Here is an 8963-nt window from a genome sequence, read left to right on the forward strand (position 1 = left end):
TTCTTCAAAACCCACAATCCACTCCCATTTCCCTTAAGGACCAACTAAAACCCAATGGAGACCCCAAAACAAGTCAAAAACACCCCAAACAAGAACAGGATAACCCCTAAAAAAAGAAAGAAAACCCCAAAAAAACATAGATCCACCCCAAAACCACACTAAACCTACCTGATGTTCTCCAAATCCCAAAGTCCACTCCCAACAAACTTAAAACACATTAGGAAATCAACAAAACACAACGGAAACCCCAAAACACATCAAAAACACCACAAAAAAAAGCGGGATCACCCCCAAAACTGGAAGAAAACCCTAAAAGCCGTTGATCCACCCCAAAAGTCCCCCTAAACCTACCTGATGTTCTCCAATACCCACAATTTACCCGTTTTCACCATGATGAACAACAAGAACCCAACAAAAACCAACGGAGACCCCAAAACACATCAAAAACACCCCAAAAAAGAACTGGATCAGAAGAAAAAAAAAAACAAAACTATGCATTTCCCTCCCAAATCACCCTAAACTCACCTGATCTTCTTCAAAACCCACAATCCACTCCCATTTAGCTTAACGACCAACGAGAACCCAACAAAACCCAACGGAGACCCCAAAAACGTCAAAAACACCCCAAAAAAGAACTGGTTCAACCCCAACAACGAAAGAAAACCCCAAAAGCCATAGATCCACACCAAAAATCCCCCTAAACCAACCTGAAGTTCTCCAAAACCCACAATTTACACTTTTCCACATTGATGACCATGGAAAACCCAACGAAACCCAACGGAGACCACAAAACACGTCAAAAAAAAAAAAAAAAAAAAAAAAAAAAAAAAAAAAAGGAAGGGATCACCCCCAAAATTGGAAGAAAATCCTTCAAAATCATAGATCCACCCCAAAACCACCCTAAACCTACCTGATGATCTCCAAAACCCACAATTTACAATTTTCCACCACCATGACCATGGAAAACCCAACGAAACCCAACGGAGACCCCAAAAGAAGTCAAAAACACCCAAAACAAGAACGCGATAAACCCTAAAAACGAAAGAAAACCCCAAAAGCCATAGATCCACACCAAAAGTCCCCCTAAACCTACCTGATGTTCTCCAAAAGCCACAATTTACACTTTTTCACCAGGATGACCAACATGAACCAAACGAAAACCCAAAACGAGACACCAAAACACGTCAAAAACACCCCAAAAATAAAGGGATCACCCATAAACTGGAAGAAAATCCCCAAAAAGCACGGATCCAATCCCAAAACCACCCTAAACCTACCTGATGTTCTCCAAAACCCACAATTTACCATTTTCCACCACGATGACCAACGAGTACACAACAAAACCCAACGGAGACCCCCAAACACCTCAAAAACTTCCCAAAAAAGAACGGGACCACCCCAAGAAACAGAAGAAAACACCAAAAAACATGACTCTGCCCCAAAAGTCCCCCTAACCTACCTGATGTTCTCCAAAAGCCACAATTTACACTTTTTCACCATGATGACCAACAAGAACCCAACTAAAACCCAACGGAGACCCCAAAACACGTCATAAACACCTCAAAAAAGAACAGGATCACCCCAAAAAAAAACAGAAGAAAAGACCAAATACCATGAATCCACCCCAAAATTCCCCGAAACCTACCTGAAGTTCTCCAAAACCCACAATTTACAATTTTCCACCACCATGACCACATAAAACCCAAGGAATACCAACGGAGACCCCAAAACACGTCAAAAACACCCCAAAAAAGAACGGGATCACCCCCAAAAATAAAAGAAAATCCCCCAAAACCATAGATCCAATCCCAAAACCAACCTAAACCTACCTGATGTTCTCCAAAACCAACAATTTACCCCTTTTCCACCATGATGACCACGGAAAACGCAACGAAACCCAATGGAGACCCCAAAACACGTCAAAAACACCCCCAAAATGAATTGGATCACCCCCCCCCCCAAAAAAAAAAAAAAAAAAAAAAAAACCAGAAGAAAACCCCATATATCATGAATCCACCCCAAAGTCCCCCTAAACCTACCTGATGTTCTCCAAAACCCACAATTTACACTTTTCCACCATGATGACAACGGAAAACCCAACGAAACCCAACGAAGAACCCAAAACACGTCAGAAACACACCAAAAATGAATTCGATCACCCCAAAACTGGAACAAAATCCCCCAAAACCATAGATCCACCACAAAAACACCCTAAATCTACCTGATGTTCTCCAAAACCCACAATTTACACTTTTCCACCATGATGACCACGGAAAACCCAACGAAACCCAACGGAGACCACAAAACACGTCAAAAACACGCCGAAAACCAACTGGATCACTAGAAAAAAACAGAAGAAAACCCCAAATACCATGAATCTGCCCCAAAAGTCCTCATAAACCTACCTGATGTTCTCCAAAACCCACAATTTACACTTTTCCACCATGATGACCACGGAAAACACAACGAAACCCAACGGAGAACCCAAAACACGTCAAAACACCCCAAACAAGAACAGGATCACCCCCAAAACCAAAGAAAACCCCAAAAAGCACGGATCCAATCCCAAAACCACTCTAAACGTACCTGATGTTCTCCAAATCCAAATGTCCACTCCCAACCACCATAAAACCCATTAGGAACTCAACGAAACCCAACGGAAACCCCAAAACACGTCAAAAACACCCCAAAAAAGAACTGAATCAGAAGAAAAAACACCAAAAACTATGAATTTCCCCGCAAAACCACCCTAAACTCACCTGATCTTCTTCAAAACCCACAATCCACTCCCATTTCCTTAAGGACCAACTAAAACCCAACGGAGACCCCAAAACAAGTCAAAAACACCCCAAACAAGAACAGGATAACCCCTAAAAAAGAAAGAAAACCCCAAAAAAACATAGATCCACCCCAAAACCACACTAAACCTACCTGATGTTCTCCAAATCCCAAAGTCCACTCCCAACAAACTTAAAACACATTAGGAAATCAACAAAACACAACGGAAACCCCAAAACACGTCAAAAACACCACAAAAAAAAAGCGGGATCACCCCCAAAACTGGAAGAAAACCCTAAAAGCCGTTGATCCACCCCAAAAGTCCCCCTAAACCTACCTGATGTTCTCCAATACCCACAATTTACCCGTTTTCACCATGATGAACAACAAGAACCCAACAAAAACCAACGGAGACCCCAAAACACATCAAAAACACCCCAAAAAAGAACTGGATCAGAAGAAAAAAAAAACAAAACTATGCATTTCCCTCCCAAATCACCCTAAACTCACCTGATCTTCTTCAAACCCACAATCCACTCCCATTTAGCTTAACGACCAACGAGAACCCAACAAAACCCAACGGAGACCCCAAAAACGTCAAAAACACCCCAAAAAAGAACTGGTTCAACCCCAACAACGAAAGAAAACCCCAAAAGCCATAGATCCACACCAAAAATCCCCCTAAACCAACCTGAAGTTCTCCAAAACCCACAATTTACACTTTTCCACATTGATGACCATGGAAAACCCAACGAAACCCAACGGAGACCACAAAACACGTCAAAAAAAAAAAAAAAAAAAAAAAAAAAGAAGGGATCACCCCCAAAATTGGAAGAAAATCCTTCAAAATCATAGATCCACCCCAAAACCACCCTAAACCTACCTGATGATCTCCAAAACCCACAATTTACAATTTTCCACCACCATGACCATGGAAAACCCAACGAAACCCAACGGAGACCCCAAAAGAAGTCAAAAAACACCCAAAACAAGAACGCGATAAACCCTAAAAACGAAAGAAAACCCCAAAAGCCATAGATCCACACCAAAAGTCCCCCTAAACCTACCTGATGTTCTCCAAAAGCCACAATTTACACTTTTTCACCAGGATGACCAACATGAACCAAACGAAAACCCAAAACGAGACACCAAAACACGTCAAAAACACCCCAAAAATAAAGGGATCACCCATAAACTGGAAGAAAATCCCCAAAAAGCACGGATCCAATCCCAAAACCACCCTAAACCTACCTGATGTTCTCCAAAACCCACAATTTACCATTTTCCACCACGATGACCAACGAGTACACAACAAAACCCAACGGAGACCCCCAAACACCTCAAAAACTTCCCAAAAAAGAACGGGACCACCCCAAGAAACAGAAGAAAACACCAAAAAACATGACTCTGCCCCAAAAGTCCCCTAAACCTACCTGATGTTCTCCAAAAGCCACAATTTACACTTTTTCACCATGATGACCAACAAGAACCCAACTAAAACCCAACGGAGACCCCAAAACACGTCATAAACACCCCAAAAAAGAACAGGATCACCCAAAAAAAAAAAACAGAAGAAAAGACCAAATACCATGAATCCACCCCAAAATTCCCCTAAACCTACCTGAAGTTCTCCAAAACCCACAATTTACAATTTTCCACCACCATGACCACATAAAACCCAAGGAATACCAACGGAGACCCCAAAACACGTCAAAAACACCCCAAAAAAGAACGGGATCACCCCCAAAAATAAAAGAAAATCCCCCAAAACCATAGATCCAATCCCAAAACCAACCTAAACCTACCTGATGTTCTCCAAACCAACAATTTACCCTTTTCCACCATGATGACCACGGAAAACGCAACGAAACCCAATGGAGACCCCAAAACACGTCAAAAACACCCCCAAAATGAATTGGATCACCCCCCCCCCAAAAAAAAAAAAAAAAAAAAAAAACCAGAAGAAAACCCCATATATCATGAATCCACCCCAAAAGTCCCCCTAAACCTACCTGATGTTCTCCAAAACCCACAATTTACACTTTTCCACCATGATGACAACGGAAAACCCAACGAAACCCAACGAAGAACCCAAAACACGTCAGAAACACACCAAAAATGAATTCGATCACCCCAAAACTGGAACAAAATCCCCCAAAACCATAGATCCACCACAAAAACACCCTAAATCTACCTGATGTTCTCCAAAACCCACAATTTACACTTTTCCACCATGATGACCACGGAAAACCCAACGAAACCCAACGGAGACCACAAAACACGTCAAAAACACGCCGAAAACCAACTGGATCACTAGAAAAAACAGAAGAAAACCCCAAATACCATGAATCTGCCCCAAAAGTCCTCATAAACCTACCTGATGTTCTCCAAAACCCACAATTTACACTTTTCCACCATGATGACCACGGAAAACACAACGAAACCCAACGGAGAACCCAAAACACGTCAAAAACACCCCAAACAAGAACAGGATCACCCCCAAAACCAAAGAAAACCCCAAAAGCACGGATCCAATCCCAAAACCACTCTAAACGTACCTGATGTTCTCCAAATCCAAATGTCCACTCCCAACCACCATAAAACCCATTAGGAACTCAACGAAACCCAACGGAAACCCCAAAACACGTCAAAAACACCCCAAAAAAGAACTGAATCAGAAGAAAAAACACCAAAAACTATGAATTTCCCCGCAAAACCACCCTAAACTCACCTGATCTTCTTCAAAACCCACAATCCACTCCCATTTCCCTTAAGGACCAACTAAAACCCAACGGAGACCCCAAAACAAGTCAAAAACACCCCAAACAAGAACAGGATAACCCCTAAAAAAGAAAGAAAACCCCCAAAAAAACATAGATCCACCCCAAAACCACACTAAACCTACCTGATGTTCTCCAAATCCCAAAGTCCACTCCCAACAAACTTAAAACACATTAGGAAATCAACAAACACAACGGAAACCCCAAAACACATCAAAAACACCACAAAAAAAAGCGGGATCACCCCCAAAACTGGAAGAAAACCCTAAAGCCGTTGATCCACCCCAAAAGTCCCCCTAAACCTACCTGATGTTCTCCAATACCCACAATTTACCCGTTTTCACCATGATGAACAACAAGAACCCAACAAAAACCAACGGAGACCCCAAAACACATCAAAAACACCCCAAAAAAGAACTGGATCAGAAGAAAAAAAAAACAAAACTATGCATTTCCCTCCCAAATCACCCTAAACTCACCTGATCTTCTTCAAAACCCACAATCCACTCCCATTTAGCTTAACGACCAACGAGAACCCAACAAAACCCAACGGAGACCCCAAAAACGTCAAAAACACCCCAAAAAAGAACTGGTTCAACCCCAACAACGAAAGAAAACCCCAAAAGCCATAGATCCACACCAAAAATCCCCCTAAACCAACCTGAAGTTCTCCAAAACCCACAATTTACACTTTTCCACATTGATGACCGACCATGGAAAACCCAACGAAACCCAACGGAGACCACAAAACACGTCAAAAAAAAAAAAAAAAAAAAAAAAAAAAAAAAAAAAAAAGGAAGGGATCACCCCCAAAATTGGAAGAAAAACCTTCAAAATCATAGATCCACCCCAAAACCACCCTAAACCTACCTGATGATCTCCAAAACCCACAATTTACAATTTTCCACCACCATGACCATGGAAAACCCAACGAAACCCAACGGAGACCCCAAAAGAAGTCAAAAACACCCAAAACAAGAACGCGATAAACCCTAAAAACGAAAGAAAACCCCAAAAGCCATAGATCCACACCAAAAGTCCCCCTAAACCTACCTGATGTTCTCCAAAAGCCACAATTTACACTTTTTCACCAGGATGACCAACATGAACCAAACGAAAACCCAAAACGAGACACCAAAACACGTCAAAAACACCCCAAAAATAAAGGGATCACCCATAAACTGGAAGAAAATCCCCAAAAAGCACGGATCCAATCCCAAAACCACCCTAAACCTACCTGATGTTCTCCAAAACCCACAATTTACCATTTTCCACCACGATGACCAACGAGTACACAACAAAACCCAACGGAGACCCCCAAACACCTCAAAAACTTCCCAAAAAAGAACGGGACCACCCCAAGAAACAGAAGAAAACACCAAAAAACATGACTCTGCCCCAAAAGTCCCCCTAAACCTACCTGATGTTCTCCAAAAGCCACAATTTACACTTTTTCACCATGATGACCAACAAGAACCCAACTAAAACCCAACGGAGACCCCAAAACACGTCATAAACACCCCAAAAAAGAACAGGATCACCCAAAAAAAAAAAACAGAAGAAAAGACCAAATACCATGAATCCACCCCAAAATTCCCCTAAACCTACCTGAAGTTCTCCAAAACCCACAATTTACAATTTTCCACCACCATGACCACATAAAACCCAAGGAATACCAACGGAGACCCCAAAACACGTCAAAAACACCCCAAAAAAGAACGGGATCACCCCCAAAAATAAAAGAAAATCCCCCAAAACCATAGATCCAATCCCAAAACCAACCTAAACCTACCTGATGTTCTCCAAAACCAACAATTTACCCTTTTCCACCATGATGACCACGGAAAACGCAACGAAACCCAATGGAGACCCCAAAACACGTCAAAAACACCCCCAAAATGAATTGGATCACCCCCCCCCAAAAAAAAAAAAAAAAAAAAAAACAGAGAAGAAAACCCCATATATCATGAATCCACCCCAAAAGTCCCCCTAAACCTACCTGATGTTCTCCAAAACCCACAATTTACACTTTTCCACCATGATGACAACGGAAAACCCAACGAAACCCAACGAAGAACCCAAAACACGTCAGAAACACACCAAAAATGAATTCGATCACCCCAAAACTGGAACAAAATCCCCCAAAACCATAGAGCCACCACAAAAACACCCTAAATCTACCTGATGTTCTCCAAAACCCACAATTTACACTTTTCCACCATGATGACCACGGAAAACCCAACGAAACCCAACGGAGACCACAAAACACGTCAAAAACACGCCGAAAACCAACTGGATCACTAGAAAAAACAGAAGAAAACCCCAAATACCATGAATCTGCCCCAAAAGTCCTCATAAACCTACCTGATGTTCTCCAAAACCCACAATTTACACTTTTCCACCATGATGACCACGGAAAACACAACGAAACCCAACGGAGAACCCAAAACACGTCAAAAACACCCCAAACAAGAACAGGATCACCCCCAAAACCAAAGAAAACCCCAAAAAGCACGGATCCAATCCCAAAACCACTCTAAACGTACCTGATGTTCTCCAAATCCAAATGTCCACTCCCAACCACCATAAAACCCATTAGGAACTCAACGAAACCCAACGGAAACCCCAAAACACGTCAAAAACACCCCAAAAAAGAACTGAATCAGAAGAAAAAACACCAAAAACTATGAATTTCCCCGCAAAACCACCCTAAACTCACCTGATCTTCTTCAAAACCCACAATCCACTCCCATTTCCCTTAAGGACCAACTAAAACCCAACGGAGACCCCAAAACAAGTCAAAAACACCCCAAACAAGAACAGGATAACCCCTAAAAAAAGAAAGAAAACCCCAAAAAAACATAGATCCACCCCAAAACCACACTAAACCTACCTGATGTTCTCCAAATCCCAAAGTCCACTCCCAACAAACTTAAAACACATTAGGAAATCAACAAAACACAACGGAAACCCCAAAACACGTCAAAAACACCACAAAAAAAAAGCGGGATCACCCCCAAAACTGGAAGAAAACCCTAAAAGCCGTTGATCCACCCCAAAAGTCCCCCTAAACCTACCTGATGTTCTCCAATACCCACAATTTACCCGTTTTCACCATGATGAACAACAAGAACCCAACAAAAACCAACGGAGACCCCAAAACACATCAAAAACACCCCAAAAAAGAACTGGATCAGAAGAAAAAAAAAAACAAAACTATGCATTTCCCTCCCAAATCACCCTAAACTCACCTGATCTTCTTCAAAACCCACAATCCACTCCCATTTAGCTTAACGACCAACGAGAACCCAACAAAACCCAACGGAGACCCCAAAAACGTCAAAAACACCCCAAAAAAGAACTGGTTCAACCCCAACAACGAAAGAAAACCCCAAAAGCCATAGA

Source organism: Aythya ferina, assembly GCF_964211825.1.
Source record: "Aythya ferina genome assembly, contig: HAP1_SCAFFOLD_119, whole genome shotgun sequence".
NCBI classification, from domain to species: domain Eukaryota; kingdom Metazoa; phylum Chordata; class Aves; order Anseriformes; family Anatidae; genus Aythya; species Aythya ferina.